Consider the following 14,887-nt stretch of genomic DNA (forward strand, 5'->3'; position numbering starts at 1 on the left):
CACCACCACCAAGTCATTTAGTTGGAAACACAAGCAAAATATATATGAGATGTAATTTTAAATAAGACAATACCTTTTTAAAAGGGAATTATTCCCCTCCCCAAATTGTTGGTGTGTGTCTTCCACCTGATGCAAACTTATAACAACCCTATAGGAGAAAGTAAGATCTCTTGAAAGAGTTTTATAGGGTGTAATCTTTGTGTGAGAGAGCTCTGGTGGTCTAGTGGCAAGAAGCTGTCCTGCAATCTCAAAGGTATGCGGTTCGAGGCCACTAGCTGCTCCGTGGGAGAAGGATGGGCAATCTCCTCCCGTGCAGTTAATTGTCTCTGGAAATTCGCTGGAGGGTCAGCTATGGGTCAGTTCTGATTCTATGGAAAACAACAACCTTTGTGGGAGCAGATCACCAGACCTTTTCTGTCTAGTCTGTAGTGGGCACAAGCCACTGAACTTTACGTTAGCAACTGAGAACTTAATGATTGAGCTATCAGGGGGGACCTTGTTGATCATTTGACCTTTTTTTAATAATTTTTTAACATTTATTTTATTTTATTATTTTTGTGTGTGTACCGTCAAATCAGATCTGACTGGTACAGGAGGAGATTGTCCCTCCTTCTCCAGCAGAGCATCTGGGGTCATTTGACCTTTGAGTAGAGTCACTCAGACTTCTAGACATCCTGGTCCTAAGGTCCTATAACCAAGATCAGGACTTGTTTCTGTTAAAGCCTCCTCCATAAAGATCCAGGTGCCAGGTAAGTGTGTGTGCGTGTGACCTCTTTAGATGATGGTCAAGAGGGATGCCAGTGGGAGGCCTCAGAAATTTGATCTAAAAGGTGAGAGAGAGGCATGGAACAACACAGACATTCAGTAAGCTCAAGGTGACTTCTTACTTCACACGTGTGGTGGTTGGACTGAGATGAATGGGCACTGGACAGACTTTCTGCCCCTCTCCCTACAACCTCTCCTCATGGCTAGGATGTATTTCCTCATAGAATGGCAGAATCAAGGTTATCGGACTTCTTATATGATGGCAGGCTTCTCCATCACAGCATTAAGTAGAAGTGTTTTGACTTCTCGAAGGCAAGGCTGAGAACTGGCGCTCTGCCACTTCCACCAAAATTGGCTGCCCTACTCAGTCACAGGGGAAAACTCAGATTCAGGAAGAAAAGAGAGGAATATACTTCTCAACTGGAAAAACAGCAGACTATTTACAGCTGTGTTCATCCTGCAATTGATTGTGATGTAGGCAAGAAATACAGTTATATTGTTAAGCTACTAAGGTGCTGGGATTGTTTGTTATAGTATTCTGCCAGTCCTAATACACTCTGTCATACCTGCATGTGTAGAGACCCATTCACTTCTTCCCGCAAAAAGGAACCCTTTGGTAAGGGTTGCTGAGTAAACAAAGCAAAACTGAGAGATAATGGAAGATACTATCTAAGGAATCACCTCTGGTTCTTCTAAAAAAAATCTCACTTTCCCACTATTTTTTACTTTCTTTTTTTTTTCCACTGAAAGAATGTAAATACAGGTAGGAAATGCAACTACTCTCATATATGGTTAAAATAACCTTTCTATTGGAGAGATTATGCTCTTTCCCTAACACAAGAGGACTCAGTGACACTGGTTTGTGCAAATCCCGAGCATTTCAAAGAATGTTCTAGACTCTGGACAGGAACCTAGAAGATATTTCCTAAACCCTCGGAAAACCTTGTCCAATTAGAGTGTGTTTTTCACCTGGAGTTTTGGACATACCAGGTAGTCAATGATAATAATGGGATTTGTGGTGGCGGCCTTGTGCCCACCTTATCAATCTGACCTCTGAAGAGGCTGGAGACTCTATCACTAAGGTCAGTGATGTGGGCACTCCATGCCTATGGGTCTCTGGTGGTGGTGGTGGTTACATGCTGTTGAGTTGCTTGTGACTCATAGCATACATACACAGACACTACATACAACAGCTCTGAACTTTGCTCTATCCTGTGCCAACCTTATTGTCTCTGACTCCCACTACCCCTGTTACTGTGTCAATCCGTCTAATTCAGGGTCTTCCTCTTCTGTGCTGTCACTCCACCCTTCCAAGCATGAAGTTCCTCTCCAAGCACTGGTCCCTCCTGGCAACATGCCCAAAGTATGTGAGACAGCCTCAAAATCCTTACCTCCAAAAACATAACTTGACCTCACCCTCTCCAGGACAGACCTGTTTATTTTCTTGGCAGTCCATGGTATGTTCAATATTCTTCTCCAGAACGACAGCTTAAAGGCATAAATTCTTCTGTCATCCTTAGTCATTGTTCAGCTCTCTGATACATGGCAAGTGATTAAGAAGACCATGGCCAGGGTCAGGCACACCTTAGTCTCCAGACTGACATCATTGTTCTTTAGCCCTCTGGAGAGAGGTCCCTCACAGCAGACTTTCCCAATGCAATTCATCTTTGGATTTTCTGACTGCTGGTGCTAAGCATATTGATTGTGGAACTGAGCAAGCGGAAATGTTAGAAATATCAATCTCTTCTCCATCTATCATAATCCCCAATAAAAACCTTGGGATGAGTTAACTTCTCACGTTAACTATACTCCATACATATTATCATGCATCGTTATTGAGAGAATTCATTATTGCTTGTAAAAAAACTTCACTGGGAGAGAACAACTGGAAGTTTGTTCCTGGTCTCTCTTGAAATTGGACTCTGTGCTTTTTAGTATTTGCTGATTTCAATTCGTATTCTATTGCTTCCATAGGCCATAATTTTGAGTATAAAAGCTTTCCTGAGTTTTCCTAGGGAAAACCATTGACATGAAGGACAGTCTTGAGGATCCTTTACAACAGAAACTAAATTACTAGTAGAAATGTCTTAAAAAGAAGATAGAGGTAAGAATGTCCCTACACTTGGAGATATTTGAACAGTGACTTGTGTCACTGGGGTATTTACCCAAAGCTGGTGTCGTTCAAACTAAAGAGATGTCAGCTTGAGGGAAATCTTTATCAGTCCAGGAGAATATCTAGCTAACAATTTAAGATCTATCTTTCCTGGACAGGCAACTAGGAAGTCTGAACATTTAGCTTTCTAGAAAGCTCTATGGGCATCTTGCGCACCCAAAGGCTGAACCTCACTGGCACTTTAAGCCCACCAGTGCCTCCACAGAAGCAAAATGTGATTCAGAGCCTCAGGAACCTGTTGGAGAATCACTGCAAGTCAGTTCATATTTGACCACAGTGAGTTTTTAAGTTTTGAACCTGAGAAAGATTTTGTAAACAAATCATATTACTCTTCCACCCAAAACTCTTTAATATTAATAATGAAGAATTTCTCCTGGTATTTACAATAGAACTGGAATGCTAACTATTCCTAGAAGTGTCTACATGTCCTGGCCTTCCACATTTCTTATATTTACCCACAAAACCTTTTTCTAATTTCTTCCACTATCCCCAGCACAATCCCATCTCAGGGTTTATGCTGGCTTAGAGCTAAAGCTTCATCTGTATGTATTTGGCAGAAACTGTCACTTGCCTGGATGTTGAGGCCTGAAATAAGTCCAGACGTTATCTTAGAAAAACATCAGTGCTTTGTCTTGAACCTTCTTATACCTATCCCCCTAGAAAAGTTCCTTTGTCATCCACACAAAACCTTAGAATTTGGAAGGAGGAGCTCTGGTGGCCTAGTGGCCTAGTGGTAAGGAATTGCTCTGACAACCCAAAGGTAGGAGGTTTGAATCCATTGGCTGTTCCAGGGAAGAAAGATGAGCTATCTGCTCCAGTGTGATTTACAGACTCTGTAAAACCACCACAGGGGCAGCTCCTAGTGGAATCTGACTTGAGGGTCTGTCTTAACATATTAGTGAAGGAACTCTGTTAGCCTAACCTGTAAGGAGTTGTACTGGGACCCAAAGGCCATGCCTCTCCAGCAGTTTGAATCCAGCAGTTCGAATCCACCAGTGGCTCCATGGTATAGAGATAATCCAAGGAAATCTTCTCCCACAGAATTTACAGCTTTGGAAACTTGATGGAGGTTAAGCTCTAAATTGGCTCTAGCTCAGTGACAGTAAGAATGAGAACTAGAAAGTCTTCCTCTGAACCACAGGACACCTCAGGCCTGGGTCTTTTCCATTATTTTAGAGCCGCCTCATTGTCATAGCCAATACTCTGAGCTAGATCAAAGAGTCTTTTCTGACTCTCATTGACCTAAAATGGATTAATAACAATTAAAAAAAAGCAAACCCAAAACACCTTCCTCAAGTGTGCCTCTTTCATTTCTACCTCCATTCCCATATCTATAAACATCCTGTGTATCTATAAATCCAGTTTGCCTCTTTGTCTGAAAGAAGATCTTGTAAACACTCTGTGTGAATGACTGGTTTTAGCACATTCATGAGAAGAGAGAACCTTATCTAACCTGTGTGTATATATATATATCACTGAAATGTAGCCATTAAGTGTGGAACTGCTCTGATTGCAGGCTCTCCCGATCCCCCTTTTAATCTTTTTCTCCTTTTACACCGTGTCCAGAATAACAACCACTTTTCTTGACTTCTTGCAACTGCTGTGCTTAGGTTTTCAACTGCAGCAATGCTTGCAGCTTGAATTCTCTTCTCCTTGATTATCTTCTCATCATCCTTATCATGACTCCAAGTCACTTCTTCAGCGAGACCTTCTCGATCATCTACATAAGAAGAGCTCCCACCCTTCTTCACCTCTATTCTGCTGTATTGTCTTTCTGCCGTAAATGTGTTTGCTTGTTATCTCCTATCTTCCTCACTAGACTATTTTCTCCACACCGTGGATATCTTGTTCACTGCTATAGTCTAAGAGTGTAAAACAGTGTCTGACATAGAGTAAGCATCTACTCGGCATCTATTAAAGAAACAGCAACATCAAAGTGAATATTCCCTTAGCCTCAAGCATAGAGCCTGACACAAAGTGGGCAGTTATCACCTTTGACTGGGCATCAAGGTTGGCATTGGCTTGATGAAGCCACTGATGTCATGATTGTGTTTCATCTCTTGATTTTAACAGTTGTTGTTGTTAAGTGCCACTGAGTCATCTGTAACTATAATGACCTGATGAACAACAGATCTGAACCTTGTCTATCCGTCATCACCCTCACCATCTCTGATTGTTACAGATACTGTCTAAATCCACCTTGTTGGGAATTTTCCTCTCCTTCTCTTACCCTCTATCCATCCTGGTATAGTATCTTTCCCCAAGGGCTCCTAATAACAAACTCTAGGAGAGATGAACTATCTCCATCCTTGCCTCTAAGAGCAGTCCATGGGATATTCTCTTCTCCAGTGCAACTCAAAGTCATTGATTCTTCTTCCATAAGTTCATTGTCCAACACTCAGATGTATAGGAAGTAATTGAAAAACCCATAGCTTAAATCAGGTGCACCCTAGTCTTTAAAGTGACACTGTTGCTCTTTAGAACTTTGGAGAGAGTCATGACAACATATTTCCCAATTGCAACATGTCTTTTAATTTCTTGATTGTTTTTACCCTGGGTATTGATTGGGGGACCCATGGAGAATGAAATCACTGACAATCGTTTTCTCTATCTGCTGTTCTGTTACCTGTTGCTTCAGTGGTGAGGGTTTTTGTTTTCTTGCTGTTGAGATGTAACTCATATTGAAGACTGCAGTCTTTGATCTTCTCCAGCAGATGTTTCGAGTTCACTTGCAGCAAGCATGCTTGTGTCACTGGCATAATGTAGATGGTTGATGAGTCTTTCTCTAATTCTGGTGCCATCATCTTTTTATATAGCCCAGTTCTTGAATGATTTTTCTCAGAGGCCCACTGAAATCTCAAAAGAGGATCTTTCAAAAGGGATAAAACTTCAGGATGAGGTCAGTCCGTGAGGGCTCCTGCTCAGCTCTATCCTGGGTGTTCAGAGACTCTCCCGTCTGTCTCTTTCCTGAAGCACTTCATACATTTAAGCCCAGAGAAGCTGATCCAGCAAGGAGCTGGTCCACAAGGAAATATCTTCAAAATGTGCTTAAAACAGACCCCCGACACTGTGCTGTCGAGGCTTAGCCATCCTCCTGAAAGGACAGACTGTCTGGGTGGATATAGCATGTAGTCAGAATGACTTAAATGCTAGTGTCTGCATAATATTATGAGACATTAATTTGTATTTTCTCCCTTTTCCGTCCTCCCATGCAGGCAGGTGGCAAGCTTGGTGTTTGATTGCCTTGGGGGTGGAATGTGTCAGGACTGAAGACAGAAGCGTCTCCTGAGGTTTCTGCTTTTGTTAGGAAAACCTAAACATGTTGAAGATAGGCTGTGGGAGGAGGCTGAGTGGCTTCGAAGATTCGGGGAGGAGAGAGAGAGAGAGAGAGAGAGAGAGAGAGAGAGAGAAAAGCTTCCTTCCTTTAGACTTAGAAAAGAGATATTGGCTGGGATGAGCTATAGAAAGGAGGGAGAGCAGTGGAGCTCACAGGAGCTGTTGGAAGTCAGAGAGACCCCGGGGAAAATGCACACATAGTGCTTTTGTGGACAGAAGATGCCCTGGTTCTGCATCGTGGGTGAAAACAGCAGTGATAACTCAAGGCAGAAGGTAGCACATAGATGGAATACGACTCTGGGGATAGTTGGTGTAGAACACCCTTTGCTCACAGGGACTCAGCACTATTGAGCTGAGAGAGGGTTTAAGAAACTGAGGTGGAAGTTGCTGTGAGGCTCAGAATGTGGCCATTTTTGCTCCCCTGGTTTGGGAACCCTCTTTGTGGTTTTTGGTGGACAGAGAACTCGGTAAGCCAGGAGACAATTGTTGGGCTTACTGACAGTTTTAACGTTGGTCTAAGGGCACGGCTCGGTCTATATTTGGTTTCCAGGCTGCCCTTGAGGAGTTCCAGAGAAGCCCCTTCTCCTGGGTGTCTTTATTCACAGTTAAGGAAGTAATCCATGCCTAATGATGCTGTAAGCACCATCACACCTCCTTTTGTGTAAATAATGTCTGTTAAAATGAGGTGTGAGCCTGCTGTTGCAAAGAATACTTAGCTGTTAAATGCCTTCCTTTCCACTCCATTGACTTTGCCTATTTATAGCTGTTCCAGCATTTGTGTCATATTTGTTTCCTGCCAGCTGCTGGTCCCTCATCATCATCCTGAAGGGAAATCCAACACCACCCCCACCCCCTCCCGTGGCTCTGGCCTCTGCTTGGGTCAGACGCCAATGGAGAAAATCCAGGACAAGATCACTTCTCTCTTCCACTCTCTCTACTTGGACCAGGAATTTTTGTGCCAATTGAGACAGCAATAACTCCTTGACTTGGGGTTACCTGCTGATGTAACACCCTGAAGTGAGGAACAGATATTGAGAGCAGTTCTTATTGAGTACCATCAAGTCAGATTCAGCCCATAACTGAGCCTCCAGTAGGTTTTCAGAGGTAGTAAATCCCACAGAGCAGCTGGGGATTCGAACCACATGTCTTTGGGTTGGCAGCATAATTCCCTAGCACTGAGCTATCTGATCCAGGCCATAGTCTTTGCAATTGCTTGCAAAGTGTCAGAGAGCTGGACAATGACTAGGGATGATAGAAAGAGAATTGATGCCTTTGAGCTGTGGTGCTGGAGAAGAGTGTTGAATATACCATGAAATACCAGAAGAACAGATTTGTCCTGGAGAGGGTGAAACCAGGCTGCTCTTTAGAGGCAAGAATTCTGAAGCTCATCTGATATACTTTGGGCATGTTGCAAGGAGGGACCAGTACTTGGAGAAAGACATTGTGCTTGGAAGGGTGGAGGGACAGAGAAAGAGAGGAAATTCATCAATGAGATGGATTGATTCAGTGACTGGGGTAATGGGGGTAGGTGTGTCAGAGACAGTAAAGTTGTCACGGTGTAGAGCAGGTTTCAGGGCTGTTGTACACGGTGTTGTTATGAATTGCAAGCAACTCGATGCCACATAACAACAAACTACAGAGCTGCTTAACGAAAGAATCTATGACAGAGAAGATTTTTTGTCTTGTAAATATGAAGTTGTATACGGAAGTAAAAAATAATGCAAACACTCCAATGGACTCCAGAGAGGATGTTGTTGTGTTGCTATATAATGATCCTATGCACAATAGCTCTGAAGCCAGCCCTATCCCGAGCCAGGCTCACTGTCTCTGACACACCTACCCCCCATTACCCCAGTCACCCAGTCAATCCATCTCATTCAGGATTTTTTTCCCCTATGCTGTCCTTCCAAGCGTGATGTCCTTCTCCAAGGACCAGTCCTTCCTGACAATATGCCCAAAGCATGTGAGATGGAGCTTCAGAATCCTTACCTCTAAGGAACAACTTGATTTTATCTTCTCCAGGACAGACCTGGAGAAGTTGTTCTCTTGGTGGTCCATGGGTCCATGGTATGTTTAGTACTCTTCTCCAGAATTACAACTCAAAGACATTGATTCTTATTCTGTCATTATCTGTAATTGCCCAGCTCTCTGTTGCATAGCAAGCAATTGAGAAGACCATGGCCTGGATCTGGCTCACATTAGTCTCTAGACTGGCATTGTTGCTTTTCAGCACTCTGGAGAGGTCCCTAACAGAAGACTTTCCCCAGTGCAATTAGTTTTTTGTTTTCCTGACTGCTGGTGCTAAGAGTGTTGATTGTGGAACTGAGCGATTTGAAATTTTTCACAGTCTCAATCTCCTCTCCATTGATCATGATGCTGCCAATGACTCAATGGTGAGAATCTTCGTTTCCTGAACGTTGAGCTTCAATCCATATCGCACACGGCAGTCTTTGACCTTTGACAGAAAATGCAGGTCTTTCTCAGTTTCAGCAAGCAAGGTTGTGCCATCTGCATAGCTCAGATTGTTGATGGGCTTCCTCCAATCCTGATGCCACATTCCTCCTCATAAAGCCTAGCCTTCCCAAATGATCTGTTCTGCATGTTGACTGAAAAGGGGTGGCGATAGGATGCATTTCTGATGTACTCCTTTCCTGATTTGAGCCAAAGCGGACGGTAACAGTCTAATATTAAGTCTGATCAGAATGCTGGGGCTTAATCTCTATTGAATTGCTCACTATGTGCTGAGCACCATGCTGAAAACATAAATGTATCATTCATTTCACCTCACGAGACAGGTCTTGAGTGGACAGTATTGATCAGATGGAGAATCTGTTTATAAGAGAGGTAAGGCATTGTGATTAGTGAATAAAATGAGTTTTGTGAGTAAATTTGGGAGAAACCACAGAGGTCAGCTAAATTTAATCTGTAGAGGACAAGACAAGGAGGGAGTGTAAGAAGAACTGTGGACTGAGGACTCTATTCTATTCTGGAACCCAGAAATGGAAGCCTGGTGACCACAGTGGTTAAATGCTTGGTTGCTCATGAAAAGGCAGAGGCTTAAGCTCACCCGGCTAATGGGCTTCTGTAAAGCTCAGAGATCATTCTGCGCGGTTCTGTAGCATCACTGTGAGTCAGAATCTACTCCACGGTGATGGGCTTCAGGTTTTTCAGTAAGACTGTAAGGAGCCCTATGGCACAATGGTCAGATGCTTGATTGCTGACTGAAAGGCCAGTGGATGAACCCACTATTGGTTGCTTGAGAGGAATGAGCTGAAAATCTGCTTCCCTGAAGATTATTATTGTGCACCATTAAGTTCTAAACCTCTCATGGCTGACCCTTTGGTGGGGTTTAACTGAGACAGTTAATTGGAAGATGAAATTTGCCCATCCTTCTGCAGAGCAGTTGGTGGATTCAAACCGCATGACTTCAGGATTGCAGTGCAGCTTCCTGCCACAAAGCACTTCACTCAGCCTAGGAAATCCTTTGAGACAGTTCTTTTCAGTCTTGTAATTTCACTATGAGATCAAGTTTTAGTAAAGACTGAATCAGACACCACTTGTACCTTGGTAATAGGGCTTTCTTTATGATAATTGTATTACAATGAGAAAAATGCAAATGAGGTAAACAGTGATTAAAAAGAGGAGCTGTAAGTGGCCTAGTCAGCGCCACCTTGGAAAAGGGAGGTGGAAAGTCTGGGAAGTCCATCAGGAAGGTCTAGGGGACAGTTTGGGAAAGTTTGCATCATACACGGTAGATGAGGACAGGAAGGAAAATGTTTGTGTCATACGGATAAGTTATCTCAAGAGAATGTCTAGGTTTCACTTACAGACTGGTAAAAAAAGAAAAATTATAGTAAATGACGCAGTTGATCATCCACTGCTTTGAGAAGCTGCCTAGAGAAATTGTCTTGGTGATGTGGGAACATTGTTGAGTGATACTGGCTGTCTGCTGCTTAGATTTTTCTTCCTGTTCTTACCAGTTCTGGAGGCAGTAGAATGTGCCCCAGCTGTAATGGAAATTCAAGGACTCAGGAGTTCTTATGAATTGTTCTCATTATACAGACGAAGAAATTATGGATCTGAGAGGCCAGATAATACATGTGGTAGAGCTGAGTTAGAACTCAACTCAGAAGACTTTGTGGCTGTTGTGTGCCTTCAAGCTGGAACTGACTCTCCAGTGGGTCTTCAAAGGCTAAAAATTACAAGAAGAAATTGCTCATCTTTCTCCTATGAAGCAACTGGTGGATTTGAACCACCTGCTTTTGGCTTGGCAGCACAACTCTTTACCAATAGGCCATGAGAGCTTCTCATCAAAATATATTGCTGTGTGCAGCCTCTTATCCACCTTCTTCAAACCAAAGAGACTCAAGGACAAAAAAGATATAAGAGACTGATGACTGAAAATGGCCAGAGCTCATCCACTGCCTGAATCCTTGCAGTTTCTTCCATCAGCATGCAGAGTTGTGTCTTTGCCATTTGAAATGGCCTTGTCACTTGCTATGGACATGATGAAGTGTCAGTTCTGAGTCCAGACCTCAGATGGGCTGGAATGGGCTTCCGCTCTCATGGAACAGTCCCGTGGCCATGTGAGCAGCCTGGGCTGACTTGCTGGAGGATGAGTGATCCCGTGGAGTAGAGTGGAAGACTCTGACTGGCTGTGGTCACAGAAGACATCAGGGCCAGGTCTCAGCAGTGCTACGTCAACTCGAGGATCCATGAACAAGAATACATTTTTAGCATTAAATGTGACTGAGGTCTGTGAATATTTGTTAAAAAGCATGACAGACAACAAATCAGAAGTCTATGGAGACTCCACCCTGGAAAGAGATGATATAGAATATGGGTGAAGATAATGGCAAATTAGATTTGGAGGTTCCAAGGAGTTTAGGGATCTGATACTCTCTGAGGATCCTGCGTTCAGGGGTAGAAGGGGAAAAACAAATAGATATCATCTAATACCATCACCTGATGCACTGCCCTTGGAGGAAGAAAAAGGAAAGCAATATTCTGAGTTAGATAGTTTGCATTCACTATTTCATTACCTCCTAGCAGCAACCTTGATATTGCACATTGAGGGAGGGTCTGGAGGTCACACAGCTAAGATGTGGCAGAGCAGATTTCTCACTAGGTCTTCAGGATTCCAGAGACTTCTTTTCTTTTTAATCTTCTGAATGTTTTCCCTCTAGCCATTCAGCAAACCTTTGTCTATTGGTATAGGTCCCATGTATTAGTATGTATTGTTGTTGTGTTGTTATGTGCCATCAAGTCGAGCATGACTCATAACAACTCTAGGAACAAAAATCTAAACCCTGTTCTATAACTATCATCATTTCCCTAATGTTCATAGAGTTTCCAGAGGCATATTGTTTACGAAGTGGGTACCAACTCTACTTCCAAGCCAGTCTTAATTGGGGAGCTCCACCAAACACTGTCCATCATGGGTAACTGTTATGGCATTTGACACATCAGTGGCACAGTGTTCAGTGTCACAGTAACCACAAGTTACCTCAGTACAGCAAACTTACAGATCAGTGCTGTACCTCTTAGAAGAATGCTTGTCCCAAACAGTTAACACCAGCAGGAGGGACCAACTGACTTTTAAATACAAAGGCCCACCCACCAGGTTCTGATCTGATTGACTTAAACAAGAGGCTTCCAGCCCACAGATCATTGTTTGCTAAATCCAGCAAATACAATCAGCTCACACATGATTGTGAATGAAATAAAAGAAAAAAACAACCAAACAGTCCTCACCTGACCCTCATCCAAAACAAGAGAACCCACCTTCCAGAATCCAACACATGAGCCTCCCTTAGTCCTAGGTATTAGTCTAGGTCCCATGCTTGTTATTAGGAAGTTCTGGTGGCTTTATGGTAAGAAGTAATGTTGCTATCCCAATGGCACACAGTTCAAATCCCCTAGCTGCTCTGTGAGATAAAGATGGGCAATCTCCTCCCATTGTTAACGTACTGTTGAGTCAGAACCGATTCATAACTGATGTCACAGTGAGTTTTCAGAAGCAGAGAAGGAGACTGTTCCTAAGGAGTGCTGGTGTGCTTGAACTATCTGTTTTTGAGTTGGCAGCACAACTCCTTACCTACTATACCACCAAAGTCCCCCAGACCTTATGCTGGGTTTGAGATTTCCTAGTTGAATGGACTGTAATCTCTGTCCCCAATCGATTACACTCATATGAAATAAGGTAGTTTTTGTGCTAGAAAACAATTCTATTAAGAGTATTGTTCTAACAAATAGAGAGTTTAGACTTCAAACAATGATTAACAGACAATTATTTTCTATAACTAGGTGCCTTTGACTTCTGTCCTTATTCCAAAAGATATTTGCATCCTAGATATGGGTTGTAGGCTAGGCTTAACTTGGGGTTTCTAGTAACTGTCAGGGTGCTCTGATAGCCCAGTGGTAAGAAGGTTTGCTGCTCCTAGTAAATGTCTGAGAGCGCTGGTAACTTAGTAAGGCATGGGGCTACCAACCCATGGGGACATGGTTCAAATCCACCAGCTGCTCTACAAGACAAAGATAGATAGTCTCTGATTTACTACCTCTGAAAACCCACTGGAAGGTCAGCTGTCAGTGGGTTCCAACTTGGCAGTACTTAACAACATAACAAGTACATGTCAGGAGGGGCGAGTCCTTGGAGAAGGACATCATGCTTGGATGGGTAGAAGGTCAGCACAAGAAAGGAAGATTCTTGATGAGATGGATTGACAAAGATATGAGTGGAATCAGACATGTCAGAGAGGGTGAAGCTCAAGGGCAAGGTTCAGAGTCATTGTTCATAGGGTTGTTCTGAGTGATAGTAGACTCGATGGCACATAAAAACAACAAGAAGAAATACATTGAGTTCTGAATTGAACAGTGTTCCAGGATTGATGTGGCAAGGGTTTGTAGAGTTTCTTGAGTTATGTTTTGGTTAAAGTCTCAGTTACCCTGGGAGAAGCTGAATCCTAGCCTAACTTTGGTTTAGCTAGGCTCAGTGTTGAGGGTTTTTTCCTCCATTAAGCTCTGTTCTTAAGTTTGGATATTGAAATCTTGGCTAAACTGGAATCAGAGATGTACTCCTTAGAGTGAAATCCTTGCCTGTTTAGACAGCTGGGCTGAGGAGCCAGCACCACAGAGTGAATTTTTTTTTTTGCTTAAGTTCTGTTTTTTAATTGGTTTTCATACAATCATTCATATACATTGTGTTTCATTCATGTACATTGGATTTTCAATCTATTTGCAGAACAGATCATTCAGGAGGCTGGACTATATAGAGGAGGAATGTGGCATCAGGATTGGAGGAAGACTCATCAACAACCTGTGTTACACAGATGAAACAAACTTACTTGCTCAAACTGAGGAAAGTCTGAAGCATTTGCTGCAGAGGGTCAAGGACTGTAGTCTACAATATGGATTGATGCTCAACACCAAGAAAATGAAGATTCTCACCATTGGGCCAATTGGCGGCACCATGATAAGATGGAGAAGAGATTGGGATTGTTAATAATTTCAGATTGCTTGGTTCCATAATCAACAATCTTGGCACAAGCAGCCAGGAAATCAAAAGATGAATTACATCAGGACAATCTGTTGTTAGGGACCTCTCCAGAGTGCTAAAAAGCAATGATGTAAGTCTGGAGACTAAGGTACACCTGATCCAGGCCATGGTCTTTGCAATTACTTGGTATGCATCAGAGAGCTGGGCAATGAGTAAGGACGGCAGAAGAAGATCATTGAGTTGTGATGCTAGAGAAGAGTATTGTATAGACTATGGATTGTCAAGAGAGCAAACAGGTCTGTCCTGGAGAGGGTGGAACAAGCCTGCTCCTTAGAGGCTAGGATTTTGAAGCTCTGTCTCACATACTTTGGGCATATTGCCAAGAGAGACCAGTCTCTGGAGAAAGACATCATTCTTGGAAAGGTAGAGGAACAAATCAGGAGAGAAAGACCCCGATGAGAGGGATTGATACAGGAACTGGGGCAATGAAGGCGGGTGCGTCAGAGACAGTGAGATTAGTTCAAAACAGAGCAGGGTTCAGAACTATTGTGCACAGGGTTGCTATGAGTCACAGGTGACTTGAGGACACATAACAGCAACATTGCATTTTTTTTTACAATCATTTTTATACATCGTGTTTGTCCGTTTCTCTTGAACTTCTTTTATCTCTTTGCTCAATCTAGCATCTCACCTCCTAGATGTTATCATGCTTTCTTCTCCACTAAGCAGTGTTCCTATAAAAACAAGCTTTGTAAGGTTTCCTCAATCTGTTTGCCACTTCTCAAAATAAGATCACTTTCCTAATGCTTTTGGCTGGTGACTTTGTTAGTCATAAGACTTAGAATTGATAGAAGATTTTGCAAGATTCTGATCCCAAAATGCCAAGGCTTACCTTTCCAGAAGGCTATAGTTTCTGCGTTGAAGAAACTAGGTCAGCCCTTTGGTCGGCTTCTGATGGACAGGCCAGGGGTTGGGTCTTGTGGGCGAGTGGGAAGGGAGGGTAAGCCACATGAGCAAAGCAAGCTTGCAAACTTGGGATCCTGCTTTCTTGTTTGGGCTTTTTGAGTCCCGAGTCAGAAAAATTGGTTATTATGTGCCGTTGAGTCTTCTATGAC

Source organism: Elephantulus edwardii, unplaced genomic scaffold (assembly GCF_000299155.1).
Source record: "Elephantulus edwardii isolate Elephantulus edwardi_28Jun2011 unplaced genomic scaffold, EleEdw1.0 scaffold00117, whole genome shotgun sequence".
Taxonomy (NCBI): Eukaryota; Metazoa; Chordata; class Mammalia; order Macroscelidea; family Macroscelididae; genus Elephantulus; species Elephantulus edwardii.